This window comes from Psammomys obesus, unplaced genomic scaffold (genome assembly GCF_907164565.1).
Source record: "Psammomys obesus unplaced genomic scaffold, mPsaObe1.curated_primary_1811, whole genome shotgun sequence".
Lineage (NCBI taxonomy): Eukaryota > Metazoa > Chordata > Mammalia > Rodentia > Muridae > Psammomys > Psammomys obesus.
This window is the reverse complement of record NW_026596088.1, coordinates 6,886,881-6,900,662: the sequence shown is the minus strand read 5'-3', so window position 1 is coordinate 6,900,662 and position 13,782 is coordinate 6,886,881. Positions and strand designations below refer to the sequence as shown.

Here is a 13,782-nt window from a genome sequence, read left to right as displayed (position 1 = left end):
GGCGTCAGGGGATACCGTTTCTGAAGCCGTCTACCGTATTTTTCCAGACAGCATCTCTCACTGGTTGGGAGCTTGCCGTGGCTAGGCTGTCTCTGGCTTCCCATCTCTGGGATTGCAAGCAAACGCCACCACGCTCAGCATTTTCTGTGGGGGCTGGAAATGGAATCCTTGTGGGGCAAGCGCTTTACCTTCTCAGCCATCTCCCCAGCCTCCAAATTTTATGACTTTACTATCATTTGTATGTCTTGATGAGCGGTGGTCCTCACTATCATCTTTAAGCGTTTGAGGCCACAGTCCTGCTCTACAGAAGCTGCACCTTCCTGCCCACCGTGTTTCGGACTGTGGATCCCAAAATAACAGTGTGTAAAAAGATCCGTGTCTACCATATGGTGCGCACCCAGCATAAGCTGAGCAAACACTGTGGACCCTAGAAAAGAGCAAAGCAGCTACCAGCCTGCAGTGGGGGGAAGGGAAGGAACCAGTGAGCCTTCATAAGTGGTGTCCCTCAGGGCATGTGTCCTGTTTGGGAGTTTTAAAGAAGACTGTTTAGGAGTTTTAAAATATGCTAGGCAAAATGTTATGTGGGTATCCTTTTTTTTTTTTTTTTTTCCTGTCTGTCTAGTGCCCAACACCAGCAGGCCTTGTTTCATTATTGGAGCCCCTCTTACAGTAGGGTTTCTTATTGTCCATTTATAGATGGGGAATCTGAGGCCACCACTAACTTGAAATATCGGGGGTTGGGGTGGGGGAGAGCTACTGCTCTGTAGCTCCGGTCCTTTGGAAGAGCTTCCCAAGGCCCAGAGATGTGATGCATTGTTATGTTCTTTGCAGCCTAACTGTTCCAGGGTTTGGGGTGGAACTCTGGGCTCCACCTCCCTCTCCCAGACCTACACATCTCAATCTTTCTGAGCCTGACCAGCATACTTCCTTTTCCTGTTGCTAAGATAAGGCACCCTGACAAACTGGGCGGTGGCGGTGGTGGCACACACGCCTTTAACCCCAGCACTTGGGAAGCGGAGGCCAGCCTGGTCTACAGACTGAATTCCAGGCCAGCCAAGGCTACACAGAAAAACCCTCTCTTGAAGAAAGAAATAAACAAACCCTGACCACAGCAATTTAAGGAAGTGTTTGTTTATCTGGGCTCACGGTTCATGCGATCATCATGTGAGAAAGTCAAGGTGTCAGGAACTTGAAGCAGCTGCTCGCACTGTGTCTGTAGTCAGAAAGGGGAGGCCATTGTGCTCACCCAAGTCCAGGGAGGCTAGTGCCCACTACTGGAGAGGATCTTCACACCTCAACCTCAGAGAGACGCATGACCTACCACAGGCACGCCCAGAGGCTGAGCTAACCCAACCCCTGACAGGTGTGCTGGACGGCTGGTCTCCTAAGTGATTTTAGCTCCTATCAAATTGACAGTCAGCTCTAACCATCACAACTGGCAGCTGGATTCCTTCTCTCTGATACATCTGCAGCATCTAACTGTACCTCCTTTCTCTAAACTCCCTCTTTCTACCTTCCGTTCCTGAGAAATAGGTCTTTAGCACAGGAGAAACTGATTCACATGTTCATATTATTGTCTAGCCAAGAATCAATTGGCTTGTTCTCTGGGTTTCTCCATCTCTTCCCCCAAGGCTCGCAAAGCAACAAGAAGAAGGCCTGAGCTTGGAGGCATCAGTCATTTCTGTCTCAAGAATTCTTCCTTTCTCTCTTCGCCATTTGGGAAAAGCATGTGGCACCCCCCACCCAACACACAAATGGAATCCCTCGAGGATTTAGACAATGCCCTAATTCACCAGCCCCTGTGAGGTTCTGCCAGGAAGTGCTGGCTTGTGGAAAGGCACCAAGGGAGGGAGGATGGATGCTGAAGACCACGGAAGCCCTGGTAACACAGCTTATCAGGATGGTGCAGCCCATGAGACAAGTTTGTAAGCTTTCTATTGAACGACATTCCCACCTGTGGACCGGCTTCCCAAGCTGCCACCAAGCCTGGTTCCTGCCTCCAGCTCCTGGGACCCACGTGTGGAAGGCAAGAACAGATTCCTGCCAGTTGTCCTCTGCCCTCCACTCGTTGGAGGCGGGGTGTATCTAAGGGGAAGGGTGTGTCTCGGTGGTGGAGGGCTTTCCTAGGATGTGTAAGGCCCTGGGTTTAACCTTAGCACTGCCAAGTGAAAGCTGGACCTGTAGTGAGTTTGTCCACCCTTCTTTTCAGCCCGTGTCAACGTTGGCTTTTGTTTTGTTTTGTTTTGTTTTGTTTTGTTTTGTTTTGTTTGTTTGTTTGTTTGTTTTTAAATCAAGGCAGGGTTTCCCTGTGTAGCTCTGGCTGTTCTGGTCTCAAGTGTAACTAATGAAATGATGCTGCCTCTGAATCCAGTGAGTTCAGCATACCTATTTTTTTCACTCCTGAAACCTCTCCCAGAGCTGACTTTCTTTCTGGCACAGAATAAGGCTCTCATAAATAGTTGTTGGATAAAAAAAAAAAAAGCATTGAGGGGCCACTAAACCAGGCCTATAGATCCTGTAGGAGAATGAAGAAGGCTGTGACCTCAAGATTGCCACTCCACAGCCCTCCTCAGTCGTCAGTCATCTTTTCCACCAACAGAGTTTGATGGGTGGGTGTCAGCCAGAACCAGGAAGGGACTTTCTGCAATTCATCTTTGCTTCAGAGACCCTGGAAGTGTGAACTAAGACCCAGACCGCCTGTCGGGAATTTGCAAGTTGTTGTCCGGGGACCCATTGCCCTGGAAACGGGGAGGGTTTTCGTTTTGTTTCATGTTTTGTTTTTTAGGGAAGAAAATTGGTAGCCATGAAGTGTTTGTGCACCAGCGTAGAGACAGACCAATTTCGTTGTAGTTTCCTTCTTTTCTTCCTCAGCTTATGTTTTTAAAAATGAGCTTCAGAGGGAACGAAGAAATAAGGGCAAAGACAAGAACGTAGGAAAAAAAAAAAAAAAAAAAGCAATCCAGGGATCTGGCAGCGGTGGGATTCGAACCCACGCCATCGAAATGACTGGAGCCTAAATCCAGCGCCTTAGACCACTCGGCCACGCTACCTCCCTCTGGCTAGGCTGGCCATTCAGAGTATATTAGTGTGATGACGCAGTGCGCTGCGCTTTGCAAGCCCCGCCCCTGGGCGTCTCCGCCTGCCCCAGAAGCCTTCCTCCGCGTGGCGACGGCCGCCGTCAGTTTCCCCGCGCCCCGGTCTCCGGCACGGCCTGCAGGCCGGAGCGCAGCGCTCGAAGGGAAAGGACGCTGCCCGAGCGCCAACCGTGAACGCTTGCCCGCCGCGTGGGAGAACTTCGAGCTTCGCCTCTCCCGCGGACGCGATGCTGCCCGCGGCCACCGGGGGGCAGTGCTGCGCTGCCGCGTTTTCCTGCAACCTTTAGGGAACTTAGCAAACCAAGCAGCCATAAAGAAAAGGCGAGTGGATGTGCTACCTAAAGCCTCCCACACCACCAGCCCAAGGAGGGGTGTGGACAAACCCCAGACCTTGCCTATTATCTTGTGTGGCAAAAGGAAAAAAAAAATTTTTTTTTTTTGCAGCTATGATTGAATTACAGAGCTTCAGGAGCGGAGAGTAGGTTCCTGTGTGGTCGCACAAATCTGTAATTCCCCACACACTTACCCACACCTCCCCGACCCACCACTTTCACCTCCACCCAGCCCGGGCGGAGGCAGGAGGGTCAGGTGCTCCAGGTCAGCCTTCGCCGCATCCCTAATTAGAAGCTGTCTCAAAAGAAAGTAAGATTCGGATGGGGAGACCAGCCTCCATTATCCAAGTGTTCCTGGAACGAGGTGAGGACCCACACGAGATCCGGGCGGAGAATAGGAGAGACGAAGATGCAAATCGAGGAACACGGGGGAAGGGTGCACACCCGTGCTCACGCAGAGATCAAAGGCCTGCTTGCAGGGCTTGCTGTTTCCTTCCGCCATGCGGGGTCCCCGGATCACCTCAGGTCGTAAGGCTTAGCAGCAAGTAGCTTCACCCACGCCAGCTCCTGAGAACCGAACCTCCCAAGAGAAAAAGGAGGTGTCTGACTCCTTCTAGAAATTCTGTCCTCCAGGATGACTGAGCTGCTCAATTTGTAGTGATTTGTTAGGCTAATACAGTGTAGTAACTAACCCCATGGGCCTGGGAACCCTGGGCTGGCTAGCTTTGTGACCTAGGGGAATTTGCTCTAAGGGAGTAGCAACGGTAGTAGCCACGTGACAGCATTTGCTGTGAGGGTTTGCTTTCCTTCTTCCTACCCACAATTTCATTGACCTGTAACTGTCAGACCTCGGTCTGGTCTTTCCAGAGAATGAAGTGGTGTGTGTGTGTGTGTGTGTGTGTGTGTGTGTGTGTGTGTGTGTGTGTCTTCCTCTATCTGTGTGTGTGTGTGTGTGTGTGTGTCTTCCTGTATCATTCTCCTGTTGAGACAGGGTCTCCCTGCTGAACCTGGACAAGATTATCTCTATGTGGCCCTACTTGCTCTGTAGAGCAGGCTGGCCTCAAACTCAGAGATCTGCTTCCTAAGTGCTGGGATTAAAGGTATGTACCAGCACTACCAGCTTAATTGTTTTAATTATATATGTTTGTGTTGGTGCAGAATCCAGAAGTAGACACTGGACACAGATACAAGGTTGCTGAGCTCTGTCCTCTGCAGGAACAGTGTGGGCCTTTAACCACTGAGTCATTTTTTATTAGATTTTTTTAAAAAAGATTTATTTATTTATGTACATGAGTGCTCTGTTCTCATGCACACCAGAAGAGGGCATTATAGGGGATCTCATTATAGGTGGTTGTGAGCCGCCATGTGGTTGCTGGGAATCGAACTCAAGACCTCTAGGAAGAGGGATGCTATGAATACCTTCCCTACCCATTGTCCAAGAAGGGACCTGACAGGCCTCGTGCAGGAGGAAAATGGACCCCGGTAGAATGTCAACTCCAGGAAAACAAATGATAGTTTCTTAATTACCCATATGAAGTCATAAACTCATTGCCATACCTTCAGGACTGAGGACAGTGTTGGCCAAAAGAATAGACTGAGAAAAAAAAAATGGTTTTGTTCTTTTAAGTGGGCATATGTTTGTGTACGTGTGTGTCTGTGCTGGAGATCAACCCTACAGGTTAAACACAGGATTGACCACTAAGCTACAACATCCCTGCCCTGTTTTTTTATTCTTGGTAAAGGTCACTTCATGTGAACTCCATTGCCATTTGAGTACAAAGACAGAGGGTCTGGGCACTGCTGCCCAGAGCTGCCCATCCTTGGAGCTAACAGAACTATTGTCTGGTTGTGGCCAGGCCCTGGCCTGTCCTGGAAGATCACCCTCTTCTGCAGCCACAGGAAGGACACAGAGTTCTCTTTATGTAGGCTATTTCCCCAAAATAACTCAGAGCATATTTACACACACACACACACACACACACACGCACACTGCCATAGTTTAGTTCCAGACAGAGTTTAGTCCATGCTCACTAGGCCCAATCATACAAAAGCAGGCCTTGGGGAGGGACATACTGCTTCTGAAGGGGTTCAGGGCCTGCTTGACTCTAACTCCAACCCCAGAGAAGTGAAAACTTCTGTCTGTTTCTACCTAGCCTCTCTCCAGCAGCCTGTCTCCAGGCTGCCCCCCCCCCCCACGCCCGCTGGCCACGCTCCTCTGCTGATTTATGCCTGTGGGACACAGCCAGGGCAGATCAAATGCAAAGCCAGCCACAGCAGGGAAGGGCGGGGAGGCCATAGATGCCACAGCAACCAGGCTGTTTAGTTTTTGTGGGTATTTCTGTTTCTAAGTGACTTTTAACTGTTGTAAAGGTCATCAGTATGAAGTCATTGTTCGTGTCCCTGCCTCGTGAATCCCTGGGTGCTATCTAGGTTTGAATTACACTGCAAGCATGACCATAATTTTTTTTTTTTAAATGCTCAATCCTATGTGTAAAGTTAAAAGAGAAGGGCTTCATTTACCAGTGAGGCCCACCACTTAAAACAGAAGGAAAAAGACTAGAAAACTGTCCCTGATTCTTCCAGACCTTTTCCTATGCAAATATATAGGCAAACAGGCCTTGCTCTCAGAATACCCTATGACAGGAGAGGAGTAATTTCATGGTCTCTGCAAGTCTTTTTATAAAAACTGTCTCAGGGCCACAGAGCTGATTCAGGTGCTAGGAACACCTGTGGCTCTTGCAGAGGGTCCTGGCTCAATTCTCAGCACCCATGTGGTGGTTCATAATTACGGAAACACTCCAGCCCCAGGAGACCCAACACTCTCTGACCTCCACAGGCAACAGGTGTGCAGGTAAACACCCATGAAGTAAATTATCTTAAACAAACAAACAAATCAACCCGCTATAGCCACACAGCTCAGGCTGGTCTTGAACTAGCAACCCTTCTGCAGCATCAGCCTTTTAATTTTTTATTATTTGTTTGTTTGAGACAATTTTTCTGGGAAGCCCTGGCTGTCCTGGACTCAGTTTGTAGACCAGGCTGGCCTCAAACTCACAGAGATCCACCTGCCTCTGTGTCCCTGAGTGCTGGGATTACAGGAGTGTGCCACCACACCCGGCTTAGCCTTTTAATTTTTAACTTAGTTGTTTTTTTTTTATGTGTTTGGTTATTTTCTACACGGTGAGGCAAACACTGGCAAACTTTTCTTTTTAAGTATCTATTTTACTTTACGCGCGTGCTTTTGTTTGCATGTACGTCTGTGTATCAAAGCACACGGCTGGTGTCGGCAGAGGCCAGAACAGGATGTCAGATCCCCTGGGACTGGAGTTACAGTTGTCAGCCGTTATGTGGGTGCTGGGAAACTGGACCTGGATCCTGTGGAGGGGCAGCCAGTGTTCTTAATGGCTGAGCATCTCTCCGGGCCCCTGCCTCAGCTTCTTGAGTTCTGGAATTACAGGCATGCGCCGCCACACCCAGCTCCATACGTCCTTGGGTTTTGTTGTTGTTTTGATGGTAGGCATCTATTCTAATTTCTTTTTTAAATTAAGGTAATTCACTTTGTGTGTGTGCATGTATGTGCGTAGGTGTGCACGCATCACAGTGCCTGTGTCAAGGCCAGAGGCTGTCCTGCAGGAATTAGTTATCTCCTACCAGGCGAGTCCCAGGATTGTTTGTCAGGCTCGGCAAACGCCTTTACCTCCTGAGCCATCCTGTCCACCCCTTCCCCCTAATTTCCTTTGGGTGGTTCATACTCTCTTTACCCTTAGGCGTACAACTGAGAGTGGGATTGCTGGGTTCTGTAGTCATATGTAAGTATCCAAGGGTACCTGAAGACATACTCAGTATCATTATCCATTTGGAAAGTGGGAATCAAAACTGGAAATCTAGCTGGGAATAGCGGTGCAGCTCCCTGTGCTGTGGGGCTGATCTTCCAGAAGCACAGGCCAGACTGGGGCAGAAGTCCTAAGAGCTGTCTTGGGCAGCTCCAGACACAAGCATTCGCCTTTCTGAGTTCATGTGGCGACAGGGGATCTTAATCAAGAAGGTCAAGCTTGCCCGGTGTTGTGGAATATGCCTTTAGTGCCAGCACTCAAGAGGCAGAGGCCAGTCTGGTCTACACAGTGAGTTCTGCCACAGTCAGAGTATGTACAAAGACCCTATCTCAATAGAAAGAAAGAAAAGAAAAGAGTCAAACTTTTAGCAGGAAATGTTCATTCTGACAACAGTCCTCAGGCCTGAAGGGCTGACTTCCTGAGGGAGAATGGTGTTGACTGCTCTCAAACCAAAGAGCCAAGGCTCACAGGACACAAGCGGTCTGAATATACTCAAGTCTGGCCAAACCGTGCTTCTGCCACTTACTGTGTAAGCTTGGAAAAGTCACTTTCCTGGTCTCGGTGTTCTGTGTGCAAAGTGGAGAAGAGTAAGAAGGTCGTGATGAGAATTATAAGGAGTATTATGGCCTGTGTGTCTGTCAGTCCCTCTCTGTTACCAGGAACACACTCCCACCGACTGTCCTGGCGAGGCAGGCTTCTGTTGCTTGGTAAAACACCATGACCAAAAGCAACCTGCGTTTATTTCAGCTCACAGCTTATAGTCCACCATGAAGGAAAGTCAGGGCAGGAACCCGGAGGCAGGAACTGAAGCAGAGAACACAGGGGAGCGAACGCTGCTTCCTGGCTTGCTCTGCCTGCTTTCTTACAGCCACCGTGGGACACCTGCCCAGGGGTGAGACAGCCTACAGTGAGCTGAATGCTCCACCGCCCGGAGGCATTTTCTCACTTGAGGTTTCCTCTTTCCAGATGGCCCAGTGTGTCAAATTGACAAATCTAACTGGGGTGGGGGGGGGGGGAGGTTATTGCCAAAGATAAAAAGGGTTATCAGGATGGAGGCTCAGCACACAGACGCTCACTGGGAGTTAGAGGCCAGCTCGTCTCAACAAAACATGGAGGAGAGTGAAGAGACAGCTTAGAGCAGTGGTTCTCAAGCTTCCTAATGCTGTGACCCCTTAACAGCCCCTCATGTTGTGGTGACCCCCAAACAAAAAACTATTATTATTATTTTGGTTTTTTGAGACAGGGGTTCTCTGTGTAGCCTTGGCTGTCCGGGACTCGCTTTATAGACCAGGCTGGCCTCGAACTCACAGAGATCCGCCTGCCTCTGCTTCCCGGAGTGCTGGAATTGCAGGTGTGTGCCAACTAGCCTCACTTATAAAATCATTTTTCTTGCTGCTTCATAACTGTAATTTTGCTACCGTTATGGATCATAGTGCAAATATCTGATGTTCAGACAGTCTTAGGCAAACCCTGTGAAAGGGTTGTTTGAACCCCCCATAGGGGTCAGGACCCACAGGTTGAGAACTACTGGCTTAGAGTTAAGCGCAATGGCTGTGCTTCATTGTTGTATTTTTTCAACAGAATTTTTGTTGATTCGTCCCCTTCTTCTCTTTCATTTCCTGTCCCTTTCTTGTGAAGTGTCTGAAGTTTCTTCAAAGCAGAAGTCAGAAAACCCAAAGATTTTCTGATAAAGGCATTTTAGGTTATGTTCGGACAGGATATTCACGCAGCAGAGTAACCGGCTTCCTACCCAGAAGTTCAGGAGGCGATCTACAGGCTGGGGAGCCAGGAGACTAGGCGGCAGCTGCAGGGAGGTGATGGCCACCCGGGGGCGGCCACGTGAGCCCTGGCGTGCGCCCTGTGCGTCAGTCCCGCCCCAGCCCCAGCCTCCAGCCCAGCCTCGGCTCTGGACCCAGCCTCCGGCTCCAGCCCCAGCTGCAGCCACAACTCCCGCCGGATCCCCCCTCCAGCGCGCGCTCGGCTCCTGAGCTCGGACGTCTCCACGCGCCCCACGGCGGCTGTGGGCCTGGCTCTCCGTCGCCTGCGCTCGTGTCCCGGGATCCTCCACCCGCCCTGCACCCTGGAGCGCCCGGCCGCGAGCCTCTGCCAGCTCCTCGGGATCCTTGCGGCCGTGGGCAGCGGCTGCCGCGCCTGTGCCCCTGCGGGAGGTAGGTGACGCTGTGGTGCGGGGCTGGATGGGGGAGCCGGGCCCGCGCGCCCCGCTGCAGCGGCGCCCCGAAAGGCGATTGGGGCGCTTCTCTGGTTGCCAAGCTCCCCTGGGGCTCAGTCCCTGCGCCTGTAAAGTAAGGGGTGAAAGACGATGGCCAGCGATGGGCGCCGTTCGAGCTGCACCAGGCGGCGCATGCCCGCCTCCACCCGGGCCTCCTCTAAAGTCCAGGAGGCGAACCTATCTGTCCCCCTGCAGCGCCCAAGCAGCATTCCCCCAACGGGGTTCACCACTCCGGAGGCCTGTGCGGGCCTCAGTTCCTGGAACTGTGCAGCATACGCCCTTGCTGCATTGTTGGTTGAGGGAGTTGGGTGTTGGCAGGCGTTGGAGACATGTGCGCCAAGGGGCTAGGTATTAATATGCAGCTGGTGGCGCGGAGGCGGGGATCTCCCGGGTAAGCCCTGCCAAAGCTAGCTTGTGTCGGCTAGGGGATTGCGCCCTGAGTGCGACTGATCGCGTGTGTTGCGGAGGAGTGAGATCTGATTTGGGGATGCTCCCTGGGGCCGTATTTCTGCTTCCACCATCATGGGGCACTCTCTGTCTTGGGACCACTGAACTAAGAAAGCAGATTTTACCGAGGAGGAAACCGAGGTCTGGAGAAGTTCCCAGACCCCCAGAGGCTAGGTAGGGAACGTAAGAGTATGTAAACAAGGGTTGCGAGTGCAGGAGTTTAAAATGAAGTTTTGGGAAGACTCAGGAGAGGTGGTAGTTGAGCAGTGTGGAGAAGGAAGCCGGGAGGAGAGGGCTCAGGCCGTGTTCAAACCTCGACCTTAGACACTGCTCTTCACTTTCTCTGCGATGCCGAGAGTTCCTGGGAGAGGAAGGCAGGCAGAAGCTGGAAATGGGGGGCTTCCATTACCGCCTGGGGGGAATCTTTTTCTCTTCCAAAGAATGGGGTTCTGCTCCGTTCTTTGGAGGGTTCCTGAGCGCGTTGGCCGTGCCTTTCCTGAATGGCTCCTGCCACGCGGTTCCACACACAAGATATTTTCAAACCTTTTATCCTGCCCTGGTCAGGGTCGCCCCAAAAGGCTTGTCTTCCGCGGGGCAGGGGGTGGGGGTGGGGTGGGGCTGCTCTTAATTTCCACCTGAGAACCGCATGGGGGAACCTGGGGGTAGCAGAACCAAGTTGTTTCTGGTGCCTTCTCTGTTGTGAGTCCTGTCATGAAGGAGAAGAACTTCAGGATCATTGCAAAGAAGCCAAGCAGTAAGCCGCTGGGCATACTGATGAAAAAAGGAAGGCTTTGGGTGAAGGGGGAGGAGGTGTCCTGTTGAGGCAGCTACTGAGGAGTCAGTTACCCAGAATCCCAGGGTGCTACAGGGTCTATACCTGGGATGGCCCTGGATTTGCGCCTTAAAGCTTGTTGGTGGAGGGTCTGGGGGGGGGGGGGGGAAGCATGGGGGGCTCAGGGGTTGAGAGCATTTGCCCCTGAAGCGAAAGGCAAAAGAGATGCTAGATCTTGAGAACTAGGTGGCCCTGGCCCCGTACCTGGTGGCTCACCCATTCCTGTGGCACTGGCTGCAGGGATCCAGTGTCCTTCCCTGGCTTCCACAGTCATCTTTGTGCACACGCACTGCACGAATTAAATAAAGACTATTTGACTAAACTCTTGCAGCCCAGGCCTATGGGTGCAGACTACAAGGGTTTGGAAGGAGAAAAGGGTGAGTTACTAGGCACTAACTCAGTACAGCAGTAAAGCCTTTCACAGGCTGAAGAGTCAGAGGCGAGTGTAGGCTGTGGCACACTCACTCTGGAAAACATTGCCTGGCTCCTGCAGGGCTGGCTGGCTTGCCCCTGATGGCTGGACCACACTGGAGTTTTCATTTCTGAGGTCTGGAGTGAGGCTCCCAATCTGCATTTCTCAGAAATTCCCAGGAGAGGCTGCTCGCTGGCTGCTGCTGGGTGTCCGGGTTGAGGAAATGTGGACTATGTTAACAGTCCCAGCTTTCTGGCTCTGTGATTATAGGTAAATCACTAAGCCTCTCGGTTCCTCAGCTTTCTCACCTGTAGAATGACGTAAATAGAACCTGCCTCCTGGGAATCAGGGCCAGCTCTGAAGGAGGGGTTATATCAACAGACACGATGGAGGGGTGGATCCCTTGGCCAGGAGACAAATTGACAATTGAATAATAAGAATAGATTGAATAAGAATAGCCTGAGCAGGTGACTGAAGGAAGACACGGGTGTGCTGGAATCCTGTGTCAGGTGAGGGAGGCCCTTGTTCTCCCTGAAGCTCAGAGAAGGTACACACCAGGTGCTCTGTGGTGACATAGAAATGACACCGGCCTGCTCCACGTATGGAAAGTGAGCGGCTGAAGGGGCCTGGACGTGGTGCAAAGTTATTTAGGCCACACTTCATTGGCCTAAATGCCGTCACATGCTCTCGGCGAGGTGAAGGAGATGCTGGGAGATACCGGTCTCTGGCTGGGCCCAGCACCGAGCTAGTTCGTGAGGTCAGGAGCACTGGGCTCATTTCTCAGTTTCTTTGGAGCAAAAACAAAACAGGACTGGGGATGTGGTCCAGTGGAGCACTTGCCAAACAGGCACGGAGCCCGGAGTTTCGCCCTTTGCACCTCCTAAAACCAAGTGTGGTGGTGCGTGTGCCTAATCCCCAAACTCAGGAGGTAAGAGGCAAGAAAGTCAGACGTTCAAGGTCACTGTCCCCAGCCTGTCTATGGAAGACTGCGAGAGAAAACAAAAACCAGAGACAGAGCCAGGTGTGGTGGCACAGGCCTGTGAGTGATCCCAGCACTCAGGGGAGGCAGAGGCAGGCAGACCTTTGTAAGTTCAAGGCCAGCCTGGTCTACAAAGCAAGTCCAGGAAAAAAAAAACAAAAAAACAAAAACAAACAAACAAAAAAAAAACCCACAGACAAACCCATAATTGAAAGCTCAGTGGTAGCACATGCCTCTAATCCCAGTCCAGAGGAGGCAAAGGCAGATGGATCTATGAATTCTAGGTCAGCCTGGTGTTCAGAGTGAGTTCCAGGACAGCCAAGACTACACAGAGAAACCCTGTCTCAGAAAAAAAAAAAAAAAAGAAAGAAAAGAAAGCTGAAGATAGGCCGAGCTCTGTATCCCTTCCTTGGCTATGGCTTGGAAGCATGTTCTGCTGTTAGGAGTAGACCTTGTCCTAAACCACAGACTTACTGGAGCAGGCTCTGATGTCCTGTGCCTGGACCTTCTACTCCTGTGGCATCTTTACTGTGCAGTGCCCGGTTGGTATGATTCAGACACTTTCCTGCTTTGTTCTATGTATTTCTGAGTCGGGGAGGGGACAGCACCAGGAATCGGGAAGTGAAGCATCAAGTGAGGGTCTCATTACTCTCCCGGGCCTTAGCATGCACTGAGGGCTCACAGACAAACTGCTGACTGTTGAGAGAAACAGTGCTTTATGTCAAAGTAAAAGGACCAAGATGTCCGCACTGGCTTCCTCCATCAGACTGTATGCCTCCTACTTTCCAGACCCAGAGTCAGGCACCGTTCGCATGAGTTTGCCTCATCCCTTGCCCTCACAGCCACAGGTGCCGCTGCTTGGAGTGCCTGACCCACAGGGCCAAACCTATCTGTCCCCTTCAGCATCAAGCTCAGCTCTTACCTTTCCCGGGTCATCTCCTTGCCTATAAATTAGCAGACAACAGTTACCCGGGGAGACCAGTCCCTCTGCCCCACCATGCCTGGCAGAGAATTGTTGCTGAAAAATACCAGCTCCTATTCCACCCTGACCACCCTACTCTCCTCCACCCCCACCCCTATCCCAGCACTTCTTCCTAGGCCCCTTATGACAGTTCCTGTTATACCCAGAGGCCCAACAGTAATAACCCCACTAAAGATGTTCTTGTCCCAACCCTGGGAATCTGTGAGTGTGGGGCCTTATACAGCAAAGGGGACTTCTTAGAGGTGAGTAATGGGGACATTGTCCTGGATTATCTTGCTACACCTCAGGGTCCGTATAAAGAAGAGGTGGCAGTTGGGCATGGTGGCACACACCTTTAGTCCCAGCACTCTGGAGGCAGAGACAAGCAGGTCCCTGAGTTCGAGACCAGCCAGGGCTACAGAGAAAAACCCTATCTTGAAAAACAAACAAACAAATAGGAGGTGGAAGGGTAGAGAAGGGACAAGACTGAGAAATCAGGAACTCTAGACAGAAATACTTAGGGTTAGGGGTTATCTCATGTGAGAGGGCTTACCTGGAACTTACCAGGCTCTGGATTCCATCCTCAGCCCTGGGAAAGAAGGGAGGGGAGGGAAGAAGGATGGGGAGATAAGAAAGCAAGCAGGCACAGATACTTGAAGAC

At 51.3% G+C, this 13,782-nt stretch overlaps 1 protein-coding gene and 1 non-coding gene across 2 annotated transcripts in view; one reads left to right on the top strand and one right to left on the bottom strand.

Annotated features, from left to right (window-relative positions):
* Window positions 1–2,968: 2,968 nt before the first annotated feature.
* Trnal-uag (transfer RNA leucine (anticodon UAG)) lies at window positions 2,969–3,050 on the bottom strand. Its single transcript has one exon. It is a non-coding gene; the product is annotated as a tRNA-Leu (tRNA).
* A 6,093-nt stretch (window positions 3,051–9,143) lies between these two features.
* Eef2k (eukaryotic elongation factor 2 kinase) overlaps window positions 9,144–13,782 on the top strand; it is a 57,438-nt gene continuing 52,799 nt past the window's right edge. Inside the window, exon 1 of the mRNA XM_055627394.1 lies at window positions 9,144–9,428. The gene's annotated coding sequence lies outside the window, so the exon portion shown is untranslated. The remainder of the gene's footprint in view (window positions 9,429–13,782) is intronic.